The 12362-nt window shown below is 39.8% G+C and overlaps 1 protein-coding gene across 3 annotated transcripts in view; it reads left to right on the top strand.

Annotated features, from left to right (window-relative positions):
• The first annotated feature begins 9994 nt into the window (after window positions 1-9994).
• LOC126853143 (uncharacterized) overlaps window positions 9995-12362 on the top strand; it is a 61455-nt gene continuing 59087 nt past the window's right edge. For all 3 annotated transcript variants that reach the window (XM_050598635.1, XM_050598630.1, XM_050598634.1), the window contains exon 1: window positions 9995-10123. The gene's annotated coding sequence lies outside the window, so the exon portion shown is untranslated. The remainder of the gene's footprint in view (window positions 10124-12362) is intronic.

The following is a 12362-nucleotide window of genomic DNA, read 5'->3' as shown; positions in this document are numbered from 1 at the left end:
TAACGCGACGTTACATACACGCGCTGACTCTACAAACGTGTATATACGTTTTAGTTAGGTGGACCGAACACAGATAGGACTATATAACGGTGGGAGAGGGAAAGGGTGGGGGGGGGGAGGGGACGGAGTAAAAGGGGAACGAAGGATGCTCAGGATCTCGTCTCCGAGGTCTCGGGGAGGGATATTAAGGCTAAAGCTCTATCTGATGGTTTCTCCTCTTCTCTCCGACTATCTCCTTTACCTACCCCCCCTCTCTCTCTCTCTCTTTTTCTCTCTCGACGATTCCCGGCTTCGAGAGGGCGGTTTCGTGAGGGCAAGAGGGAAAGGGGGAAGGGGAGGAGAAGAAGCCACGACTCGAAATTACTGCATCGATCCCCGAGCAGACTCTCGTGCTCCACCGACAGTAGAACCAATCTTGGGCCTTAAGCCCGTCTTACGCGTCGCGATTTCGTCCATTGTCGACGAAACAATCTTGAAGATTTCGTAGATTATATAACGCGATCTCGATTATCTTACTAACCCTCGCGAGCAACGAATTAGCGTGAATGCGAATTTTATTTACGTGCTGTTTCGCGCTGTTCTTCCTCACTTATCGAGCTTGATTTTTTTTTTTTCTCACGAAATAAGTTATCGTCGGAAGAGTTTTCGGATAAGGTACAACTTTACGAGGGATTACGCAGTTTATGACTTTCTTCGACGCTTCCGCCGCGCGCACTCATTCTCGTTCGTCTTTTGCCTCGCATTGTCCTCTGACCTCGCCTTCGTCTTCGCGTTTTATGATCGAACCGTTCTTCTCGCGTATATTTTTCTTTATTTTTCGACTTTATCTTTGTCGATTTAAAAGTGACCATCCTCTCCGAGATTTTCTTTCTTCTTATAGTCATTTTGAACATGATTATATTGTAGCTCTGCGATAAGATCTGCCTATAGCTTTGAAGATAAAGTCAAGTACATCAGAGTTTCATTGAAACATTGATATATGATCTATATACTAATGTTTAGATAAATACGTGTGACATTTGGCTCATTTATTTTTAGCCTTATTGAAAAAAATACTGTGAAAATAATCAAATAAAAAATGCAATCTTAGAAATGAGATGGATATTTTGTGCATCAATTTTTAAAATCTTTATTCTAAAAAGAAATTAAAAATTAAATTCAAAATTTAATAATAATATTATAAAATTTAATAATAAAATATTTAAATAAGAAATTAAAAATTAAATTATACATGAAAAAAATTATAATGTTGGAAATTAAATAAATTTCTCTCAAACTTTATGCAACTTTAATTTTTTCTGTGTTATTTTAACTTACTTCATTATATAGTTCTTCTAAATATAGTTTATTATAATAACAATAAGGCACACAAAAAGAATGACAAATTCTAAATTCGCATTTGTCTCATCGCGCGATAACGATAAAGAAATTTTGCGTCGAGAAAGGCGTCATCACAAATTGAATTATATCCTCTGACTCTTCTCTTCAAGTTGGTTAGCAGTCCGACTTTTGAATTAAAACGCCCATCGGGCGAATATCTACGACGTACGACCCCCCCCCCCTTCTTCTATCGCTCACAAACTCTCAGCAAAAGATATAAAAATTTAATTCCTCGCGAAGGAGAGAATGACGTGCCGCCGGCGCCGCGAGCCTTCCTTCGGAGAGTTTTCTCCCCTTTCTTCCGTCCTCGCTATACTTTTTCCCCCGATCTTCTCTTTTCTCTCGCGCAGAATCTCGTCATCGTGTCCACCTATTTTTTAAACTCCCCCGCGTCGGGAAAGTTTTTCCATTCTTGCAGTCGTTCACGGGACCGTTTACGAAAATTTAACGTCTTACTCAAGGAACTTATCATGTCGGAAGATTTAAAAATTTCAAAACATGAAAATTTTGAAGTGAACAAATAAATGACTGCGGAATTATTTACGGATTACGACAATGTCTCTGCGATAAATCTCGCGTAAAAGCTTTACAAACGATTACATAATTGATAAAGACTATCCAATTAATTATTCATACATGTTAGAAGGTAATAACAGCTAGTTGTTATGATGAAACGCGTAATACAGCGCGCGCAACTTTTTGTCTCGCATAACTTCCGCGGCTTTAATTGATTCATCTATCGCGATGCTCTTGCCGCTTCCGTTCGCTTCGTTTTTGCGCGTGATAATTCAACTCCCAGTCTTCATTTCTGCAACGTATTGCCGCTGACTTTTGCATGAATCGATAGTTTTGCGTTCTACATACAGATAAGCCATAAGGCAAAGAAGCCTTATACGTCGGCGAAGACTTCAGTGGAGCCGTTTATCTCGTCTGGTAACGCCTCGTAAATGCAATTAATAGCGTTATCGATGAAGAATCAGCGATGAGTTCGACGTTATACGCAACGAGAGATGCCTGTTTCCTTTGAGAAGTTTTGTATACGCGAGTAGTTGACTAAATAAGCCCGATCCTATACTTGAGATAAAATTTCTCCTATCGAGAAATATATGTAATTACGAAAAAAAGAAAATTCGCTTCAGACTGAGATCCTCATCTTCGTTATTTCGAGAAGAGAGAAAGTGAAACGCGGATCTCTTTTTTTTTTTTCCGAGAAGCAACGATTTAATTCGACCGGGATTCGATTTTTACCCGAAATCAGCCGAATCTCTGCTTCGAGGAACGATATCCCGAATATGTTACCCTCCGTTAAGGTTTTGTAAGGAACAGGCAATCTCTGTCTACGCTAGATAAGGCTGCTGGGGCTGCCCGAGAACGTAGCTTTTCATCTTACTAAATCACATTCGCCACCATTCTATATATGGCATCCGGTCGGTGTATTATCACAGACTTAGACCTAAACAAGAACTCCATTCCCCCCGCACTTTGTTTTTCGCGCAAACATACGTATTACGTTGGGTCGCTGTTAAATGAGAAAGATGGGGTGATATTGCGCTCTCTAAATAGTCAATTAATTAGTCATGCAGGCTTTTTATGATAATTGGATGCGGCAAGAATTTTGTATTATTGTATTCATTATTAGTATTGAAATGAATATTTCTATGTCTTTTTTTTTCATTTTCAAAGTCTCTTTTTCTCTTTATTTCTCTTTCTTCACTTTCCGCTTATTTAATTTTAATCAAAAATAAAAATAGAAAACACTTTGTTAGGAAGCAAAATATTCTTTATATAAATACCAACGGCTTAAAAAATAGAGAAAATTAATTTTTTAGATAAATGATGAATTTTCGAAAAGAAGATGCATTTGTCTAGAGGATAATGTTTACGATAAATTTATATTAATGTACGTGCAAATTGTATATAGAACAGGGTGGAATACCGAACTGCAGAATCTTCTTTCGGGGAAAAAATTTCATGCTTTCGACTTTCCTTTGTCGATAATCCTATCGACCCATGTAATCTGTTCCTCGTTGCGCGAGGGAAAAGGGGAGTTTGCCCGCCGACTAGTGACATCACTGGGCCATACATCAAATCGTTATCAGCACCGGCCTCTCCCTCCTTCGTTCGGAAGGGTGAGCTGGAGAGAGACAGTTCGGAAAGAGATGGAAAAAGGGAGAAGAAGATTGTGAAAAGATGAAAAGAGGCGAGAGGAAGAGAGAGAAAAAGAGAAGCAGAGAGAGAGAGAGAGAGAGAGAGAGAGAGAGAGGGAGAATGATGGACGAGGGTAAAGATGAGGCATGAGAGGAGGGGAGTGGCGGTGAGGAAAGAAAAGAAGCGGAATAAGTCGAGAAATGTTTTTTGTTTTTTTTTCTTTCTTTCATTCTCGCATAAAACGTGCTGCGGATATAAATGATGAATGTTTTCGACCACTTGATTTTTCAAAACGTGCGCGCGTAGAGAAGACAATCGCGCGATCTTTCGTAAAATATTTGCCGGCAATTGCGGGAGGCGCTTCTCTCGTAACCTCTCGCTAGAGATTTCCAGGACACAGGCGTCACGGTCGACGGTATAATTTTATTGCGGCAGATCGAATCGGACGGCGTCGTTGCATCCGCCCCTACGGGTGTCAATCCACTCCCGGGGCGAAAGTCGAGGTAGGACGAGCAGAACGTAACGACATGGGTGAAGAGGAGTAACGCGCAGGAAGAGAGAAACGGATGGGAGAGAGAACGGATGGAAGTGAGGGCGGGGGGGATAGTCGGTATCTGACGAGATAAGGGCGCAATCTCTGCCCCCTTCCCTTTCCCATGTTTCTCTCTCTCTCTCTCTCTCTCTCTCTCTTCCTTGATCTTCACTCTCTACATCTCTTTGGAGCGAAGGGTGGAAGAACTTCCCGTAGAAGGGGTTGAGAGCGAGATAGCGCAAAGCGAGGGAGGCAGGAATGAGGAGCGAGCAAGAGAGAGAAACAGAGAATGAGAGAGAGAGAGAGAGAGAGAGAGTGACAAAGAGGGAGAGAATGGTTGCCAGGCAACGATGAGCAGGGCGACCAGCAGTATAGATCGCTATCCGGCCACCTCCTCAGGGGCGGGTTGTGTGGGTGGAGGAGGCAAAACCCCCTCAGCAAGATGGCTTTATTACCCTCCGTCGAGGACTCGCCGATGTCGCTGCAGTAACTTGGTCCTCGCTTTAGGAAATGACGCCGGCGTTAGTCCTCCTTGTATACATACACACACACACACACACACATGTACGTTCACCATCGCATCGATACGGTATTATATGTTGTATCCGTTAACTTGAAATCTTTCGTTAAATCCACACGAAAACGCAATTTTTTTAATCTGATGGTTGTATCGGGTAATGTCTAATTAATTGGAAATAATCGCGTTTTGATGTGTATTAAATATTTTATCTTCAGATCAAAAATATTGATGGTATGTATTTTAAATTAGTTTTTTAAATACATATATATATATATACTTGACGCAGAATATATAACATTCTAATACGAATCTTGAATTTAATTTTGGAATAAAGGGATTGCAATAATACATAGATATCGCAATCATTGAAGTAACATTACATAATCATGTAATACATTGATTAACTAATATAACTTCAAATTCAAAGAGACAGAATATTTTCCGTATTTATTTTATAATGTATTACATATTTCGTCGCGGCAACAAAGTATAATGAAGCGATCACATGCGTTGTTGACATTCCTCATGTTTTTGTTTACACGGTGATGTAAATCTCAACTAGGAATCGAGACGCGGTAGGGGATAGAAATTATGTGGCTTTGTTTTATCGTTGTCTTTACGGATTAGTTTTTAAATATATATATATATATATATATATATATATATATATATATATATGTATTTTGCATTGCGCGTTGAATTTTTCATCGATTTAAAATAGTTCGTTCTCTTGAATCGAGAGCATGGAATAATACACAAATCATGTATCGGAGTAGAATTATTATATAAAAAATTCAATTTGCAAAATAATGATAGAGATATACAGTAGTAATACAACAGTATTTTGTATTATATATCTTCTTATAAATTTCTATATAATTAATATAAAAATTAATCAAAAAAATTATATTAAAATTGAAAGAAATTAATATAAATATTTAACCTTAGGATACCATAATCGTATGCAAATCTATTTATTGTTTTTTGAAATTTGAAATTTTTACTTTGACAAGATGGTTTATCGCAGACTTTTTATATCCGACTCGCAAATATCTTATCGACTACGGATTCTCATTTCTAGTAATAAATTACAATGGTGCGCGTCTATTGTATTTTCTCTCACTCCAGCAAATCATGAATTTCATAGTAAACATTCGTGAAATTTTGCTCGTCGCGGAATCTGCTTGTCTTGTCGTCGTTATTATAACAAGTGGAAACGGTTTCGGTGCCGGGAGGCGGTTACAACTTTAATAAGTCCGCTCGACTTTGTAGCGGCGATGCATCCAGCCGAGTCGAGTCGCATCGCATCTCGGCGCCCGGGCACCGCGACGCTTCCTCACGACGACGAATTCCGCCAAGGCGCGGCACCAACTCTGTCGGCGGCGCAACACCGGAGATGGAACCCCAGACGTAATTTCCGGTTTCGACGCGGCACCCGCGCGTTAGCCGAACCAAAAGACGATCGCTCAGCGAACGAGATAGCCCGCGATAACTCGCTCCCTCGCGGTTTTCTCCCTCTCTCTCTCTCTCTCTCTCTCTCTCTCTCTCTCTTTCTCTTTCGTTGACTTTTCCTCTTTTCTCTTCCCATATCCAAGAGTTGTCTCTTTGTTTCTTCTTGCATTCCCGTAAGCAGAAAAACATTTCGTCTCTCTTCGTCGTCATAGATTGACGAAATTATGCGAAATAAATTTTACTCTCTCAAGTATCTCTCAAGATACTGCCTGATGCTCGAATTTAAGGGATATCTGGGAAAAATCGAGATGCGATAAAAGTACTTTAAAATTGAAAAAACAGCGGTGCGTGCCAAATATAGTGGATATTTCTCTGGATTTCGCGATAACACTTGGCAGAAGATAAGTTTGCGTTGACAAAAGATTTACATTCTATAGAGAGATCACGATAGTTGTCAGAATGATCCTAAGAAATAGCGCGCAGGAGCCAATTTCATTTGAGATATTTCTCTCGGGAAAGCCTAAATGGCTTCGTCGTAAATACGATTTTTACTGCTCGACATTCTTCGAACGGTATGTATGTTTGCCGCCAACATCGCATCATGAATAATAAGCGAAAGCATCGCATATGATATACGACAACGAATATTCTTCTCGCTTATTTATCACTATCATTTATTATGTGTACACGTGGCTTCGGTGAAGATTTAAATTATTATTTAACGAAAATATATTTAATTTTAACGAAATATATTTTTTTTTTTAACATAAAAGAGTAATTGTTTCTCGTAGTTTTTTGAATGTCCTAAAAATAACATATTTCACTTTGTTACAAAACTTCTCCAACATATCACGTAATTATAACGTGATAAAATTTTTGTACATAATCTGTTTTAAAAAAATTTTGAATTATTCTTCAGAGATTCGTAATCAGCGACCCAAAAAATGTATAAATATTGCACAAATACTGCTATCATACTTTCGCGTATTACGAGATTCTATCAATTAATTTCCTCGATATATCATCTTGCGTAAAATTTTCATTTCAGCGCGTTTTTCTTTTGACGTTTCGCGTAATGACAAAAGATTTCGCCAGATAGAGAGCTCGTAAAAACGGGCAGCGCCTTCGGAGAGGTGTAAGTGCATATAGGCGAATTCGTTCGTAAAACGCTGTTCAAATTTTAAAGGCCAGTTAAATTTAAAGCGAGTTAAGTCCGAGCATTATAACGGCGCGTGCCAAGTAGAAGGGAAGAACATTCGGGGGGTGGTTGAAGCGGGGGATGATGGATGTTTAAATTTCGCATGTAACCCCTTCGTCGTCGAATGATTGGAGATTGGAGAGGGAGGGAGAGAGATGCAAGCCCGAAAACGATCGTCAAATCGGTAGGCGGAGTGGGAAAGTACGATTTTGTCGAGCTTTTTTTTTTCTCGACAAATTTTCGACACCGCTCGTGAGAAAGCGTGACTCTATTGACGATAAAAACACTGTCAATTCGCTCGTGGCGATCACGTTCTTTCTCTCTTTCATTCTACATCATATCTTATTACGCAGGCGTTATTGTGAATCTTATTTTCGAAAATCGAGCATCTCTTTAAGATGTTGAGTCGAGTTACTAAATTTTTACTCTCTCATACATTCCTTAAATTTCCTCATATGAGAATATTATAATTCCCGTAGTACAAGTAATCCGCAATGAAGTAGGTGACCGCTCTTTTTTTTTTTTTTAATATCGCGCTACAGAGAAAATGTCCATGTCGTTCGCCAAAAGTACTCGCCTGTCATCGCGGTTCATTGTCTCGCGTACGTGAGCGAATTCAGCCGGCGACAGAATTTCTCATGGGTATCGAGTACATATACGATATTACGGTTGTCGCTGTCATAGCCGATTGGACCATTGAAATGGTAAAGAGGGGGCTTCGCAGACAAGCATCCCGCAGCTTCGGACAGGCACGCCCGCCGCTACAACGGAAGTAAGCTCCCGCGACACGTCCTGCATGTGTGTCGCGCATCTATTTTTTTGTCATCCTCCCGTGACAATGCGACGTTTCTCCTTCGAATATTCCGCAGAATACGCACTTCTATAAGAAGCATTGTGTCCTTTTTGCTTTAGCAAATGAAGGATTCGTCGCGATATGATTAAGCTTAAAGCTGGGGGGAATTAAATTTTCGTTTAATAATTTTCTCAAAAGTGCGAAAACATTTCTGCTTTTCACAATATAATCGTTCATCGGACGGTCGTTCTCGTCTAGATTTTGACCACGACGTGTGAATATGCAATTGATATTAAAGATTGTATGCTAAATCGGTTTTTCGAAATGGGGGTAAAAGATCGTTATCGACGCTGAAAATCGCCTTGCAATTTTTGAGCGATTATCGTGGCACCGCCCTTTTCTCTATCCCTCTTTTCGCGACATATTGTCGTTATAAAATGACTCGTATACTTGGAATATTTCACACGCGCTACAATCCCCCGTCCGGTCGCTCCCCTGTCAAATTTTTAAACTCCAAAAGGGTTGTCGCGCCCGGTTTCAGTTACTTATTTATTAACCCATCAATTTGTTAGAGTTATTGTGCGGCCGTCACGTTTTTCTTCGTACTTTCCTCTACCTATGCGTGCGTGTTCGATATTCGAAATTTACTGCGAAATTTTTTTTCCGTATTAGATAATTTAATTTAGCAACCTATGCTAGAATAAAGCTGCCAAAATATAAAATTTGCTTTAAAGTTACGTTTTTTATCTATGTATATGTACACATAAAATTAAATTTCTCCGGTCTTGAAATATTTTATTTAATTAATTTTAAAGCGACAATGAATCTCTCTCCATCATATCGGGTTATCATTATTTTCAGCGTCGATTTCGAGGAGGGGATTAGTAGTCGATTTTGTCTCCATCGATCGTATAGCATACGCGCACGTATGCCAGAACGATCGACGGGTCTTTAGTTCATTATCTACTTAATGGAGCGAAAATGAAGTCGATGCTCACTTCCCATGTCGGTGAACAAAAAGGAACACTTTCGTCACCGCATAGAGGGTATCGTATCGCGCTCGTGTACTGAATACCATAAACTGCTGTTATGTGCGAATAGAGAACGCGTGCGAGTCCGCGATGACGACTGATGAATGACGATCGTCGATTAATCGCCATGGTCGTGCCAACCGAACTGTGAGTAAAGTGCCGGCAAACAGCAGTCACGGCACTCGCAGCTCTTATTGTGCGAGAGCAGAGGACGCTTTCACGGAGATTTTCCGGCCCCGATTGTGAGCGTGAATAAATTCCTCGCGGCACGTGTGAGCGCGCATTTAATTAAGACCGAAAAAAGATAGACATGTATGTCTCTCATCCTCCTTCTCCCTCTTCTTCGAAATATATGCGTATATGAAATATACAGTGTCAAAATGTTCCACTTTCGTAAGCGAATTCAAAGCAAAGGAAAGACTACACGTATAAAAAGTTTAAGAAAATTTATTTGGAAATAAAATATAATAGTTTTAGGCGCGATAACAAATTAAAATTATCTGCAATGGAATTTATGACTCGAGTGCAGCAAACGGCGAGATGATATGTACAAGGTAGGCCCAAGCGTATGTTTATTAGAAATTTTTTGTTTAGGATTAAATCTTCTATAAAATCTCAAAGTTTAATTGAAACGTTTCGGCTCACTCTGTATAGACTTATTTACAAGAAGTTTTGTAGTTTCAAAATACATAATAAGACTAGATCGAAATATAATAACAAAATAAAACAAACATCATTTGATGTATAATACGAGATGGTAAATAGAAGGAAAGAAGGGAATCTTGAAAAAGTAAACAAATATGGGTTTATATGTATATATTGTTGTTATCGTATATATTGTTGTTACCTTCCATCAGTTATATTTGTTGTTGTATATGAAAAACTGTAGATAAGAACGCGTTACATTGCGCAGGAGTAAACTCTAAGGGGGAGAATAGACTACACGTCGAATTATATTATTAATTATATTATACAAATTCCGCACGCGCGGAGGGATAACTTTCCCCGCTGGGTGCGGTGAGTGTGTTTGTTTTATGTCGCTGGATCAAATGGGATTTACGGAATTCAGGTACTGTTCCCGGTGCTATTAGCGGGTCGACTCGATACTCTGTTCCCAGGGTATATTTTTTTTCTATGCCCGTTAATGCGCCTAATAATGTTCTCTTAAGCGCGCGCACGTGTTAGAAATATGATTATCGATGATTCGAGGTCGCGGTGCGAGCAAATCTTTCTCCATCCGTCGACGCATCTGTCTCCTGCCGGAAATTAATAATTTCATCGACGATTTCAGAGATCGCACGCATCTGTAATGCAATTTGCGAGCGCGCTCTTGTGAAATCAAGACTGTCGGTTAATTATTTCTTACTCCCCTCTTTTGACGGAAGCGCCTTTATTCATTACAATAATAAATGCATGACTACAACCTGCCATTAAGGACGCGACGACCGGTAACTGGTTCAATCAGCTGGCCGTTGTCGGCTTTTCGGCAATCGACTCGACGGACGGATCGCGAATTTAATCGCCAACAACAAGTTATAGGTCCGGTCAATATCGAGCGAGACCTGCAAGCAGGTGAGATGCGTGCCGTCTCTTGAATATCGAATAAACTTGCGCACGTATATATGTGTGAGACTACAGGTGCATTTACGAGAATCAATCTAAATTTTTGTTGCAAGAAATTCCCGACATTCATTTCTCTTTCGTTCCAAAAGTTTGTAAAAGAAAATTATTTGTGTTTACTCTTAAACAAATAAATTAATAGGTGATTTAAAATTTCAAATAAAAAAAAAAAAAAAAAATAAAAAATGCCTCAGAAAAAAAATGATTTATTTACAAAAATTTCGCGTAAATATCTTAGATATTATTTTCTCTGCATTGGTCATGCGTCTTGTCCGATTTTTTTTTTTTTTTTCCTTCTCTCTTTATGCCGGAAACAGATGGGTGCGCGAGTCCGAGATCATTAGGAAGAGATTAGAGAGGTCTCTCTGCAGACAGAGAGAGAGAGAGAGAGAGAGAGCCAATTAAAATTTTCGTGCCGACCGACCGACTCTCGATTCGATACCGGTGTACACATACGTATCGTATGCGTGTGTAAGTACGTTAGCGTAATTACAGGATTGCCGCGAGGACGACACCGTCGATCACGGTACGATAGTATCGATATGTCGTTAGTCGGAGGAGTTACGATTTCTCGTTCTACCCTCGATACTTCGAAGCGGAAACGCTCGACTTTTATCCCCTTCGGAGACACTTTGCGTCCTTTGACGCGTATCTATCGCTGCGACGGAATGAAAATTAATACGAAATGCACGATTGCAAGGAAGATAATGGTCACCTGTTTTTTTTTTTTTTCTCTCCCCTGTTATTACCTCGTGTACCTTATTAATAAAAGAGCTATTCAAAACATTAATTTCAGTCTTAAAGAGAAACTTTGTGTAAGAGCCTCTGTCTCGATCGACTTAATTAGAGCATTATATTGGCGATATAAAAAGGAACAAGCGATTTTTGCTATTTGAGGGCACGTCCGTGGGGAGAGGGGGAGAACCCACTTGTGAACTACGACGAACGCTTAAAGGGACGCTTAAGTCGAGGGTCGCGCAGTGCGGGATGCTGGTTATTTAATCTTTAATCCCAACACACTCGAGGGTGACTTCGTCATCGATACCCCAGATTTGCGTGGCGTCAGTGCCCACCCTATGAAATCATTTTGGGGGTTGTTCCGACGCGCGCGGTGTCGTCCCTGATCGATTCGTCAAGCGCGAAGCCCTCGTTTCATCTTGCTCCCAGTACAGTTATCTCGATATCATTTTGTCTAAAATTTATTTATTATAAAGAAGAAATATATTCCGCCCGCGAAACTTTACGTCAATCAAATTTAATGCGATAAATATATTTTCTACAATATTTAGATCTTTGCATATTTATCTATTTTAATTTCCACGCGCAGTCATCGAGAGTCATTAGTCTTACTGATTTTCACGCGATTTAAATAATTCAATTAAGTCTAGAGTTCATACTTCGTGACAGATTTAAAGAAATCTAACATTTCCGTCGATCAATTAAAATAATGATCGTTCCATTGATTGATCCGATCCAGTTTCTCACTGATTCGAACGGCGAGTTTCACGTCTCGATAATTCTCGATGTCCACCGCATGACTTAATCTCTCATGGCCAGCGCGGCTAGTCGCTATAATTACGATAGAAACGAATCTGCATATTCCGACGACCGGCCTTCGTGGGCGGGGAGGAGGGGAAGAGAGCGATATCAATGTTGCGAGATGAAGAAGCCAAATAACAGCTTGCACC

Source organism: Cataglyphis hispanica, chromosome 11 (genome assembly GCF_021464435.1).
Source record: "Cataglyphis hispanica isolate Lineage 1 chromosome 11, ULB_Chis1_1.0, whole genome shotgun sequence".
NCBI lineage: Eukaryota > Metazoa > Arthropoda > Insecta > Hymenoptera > Formicidae > Cataglyphis > Cataglyphis hispanica.
The sequence above is the reverse complement of the archived record's forward strand: the minus strand, read 5'-3'. Positions and strand labels throughout refer to the sequence as shown.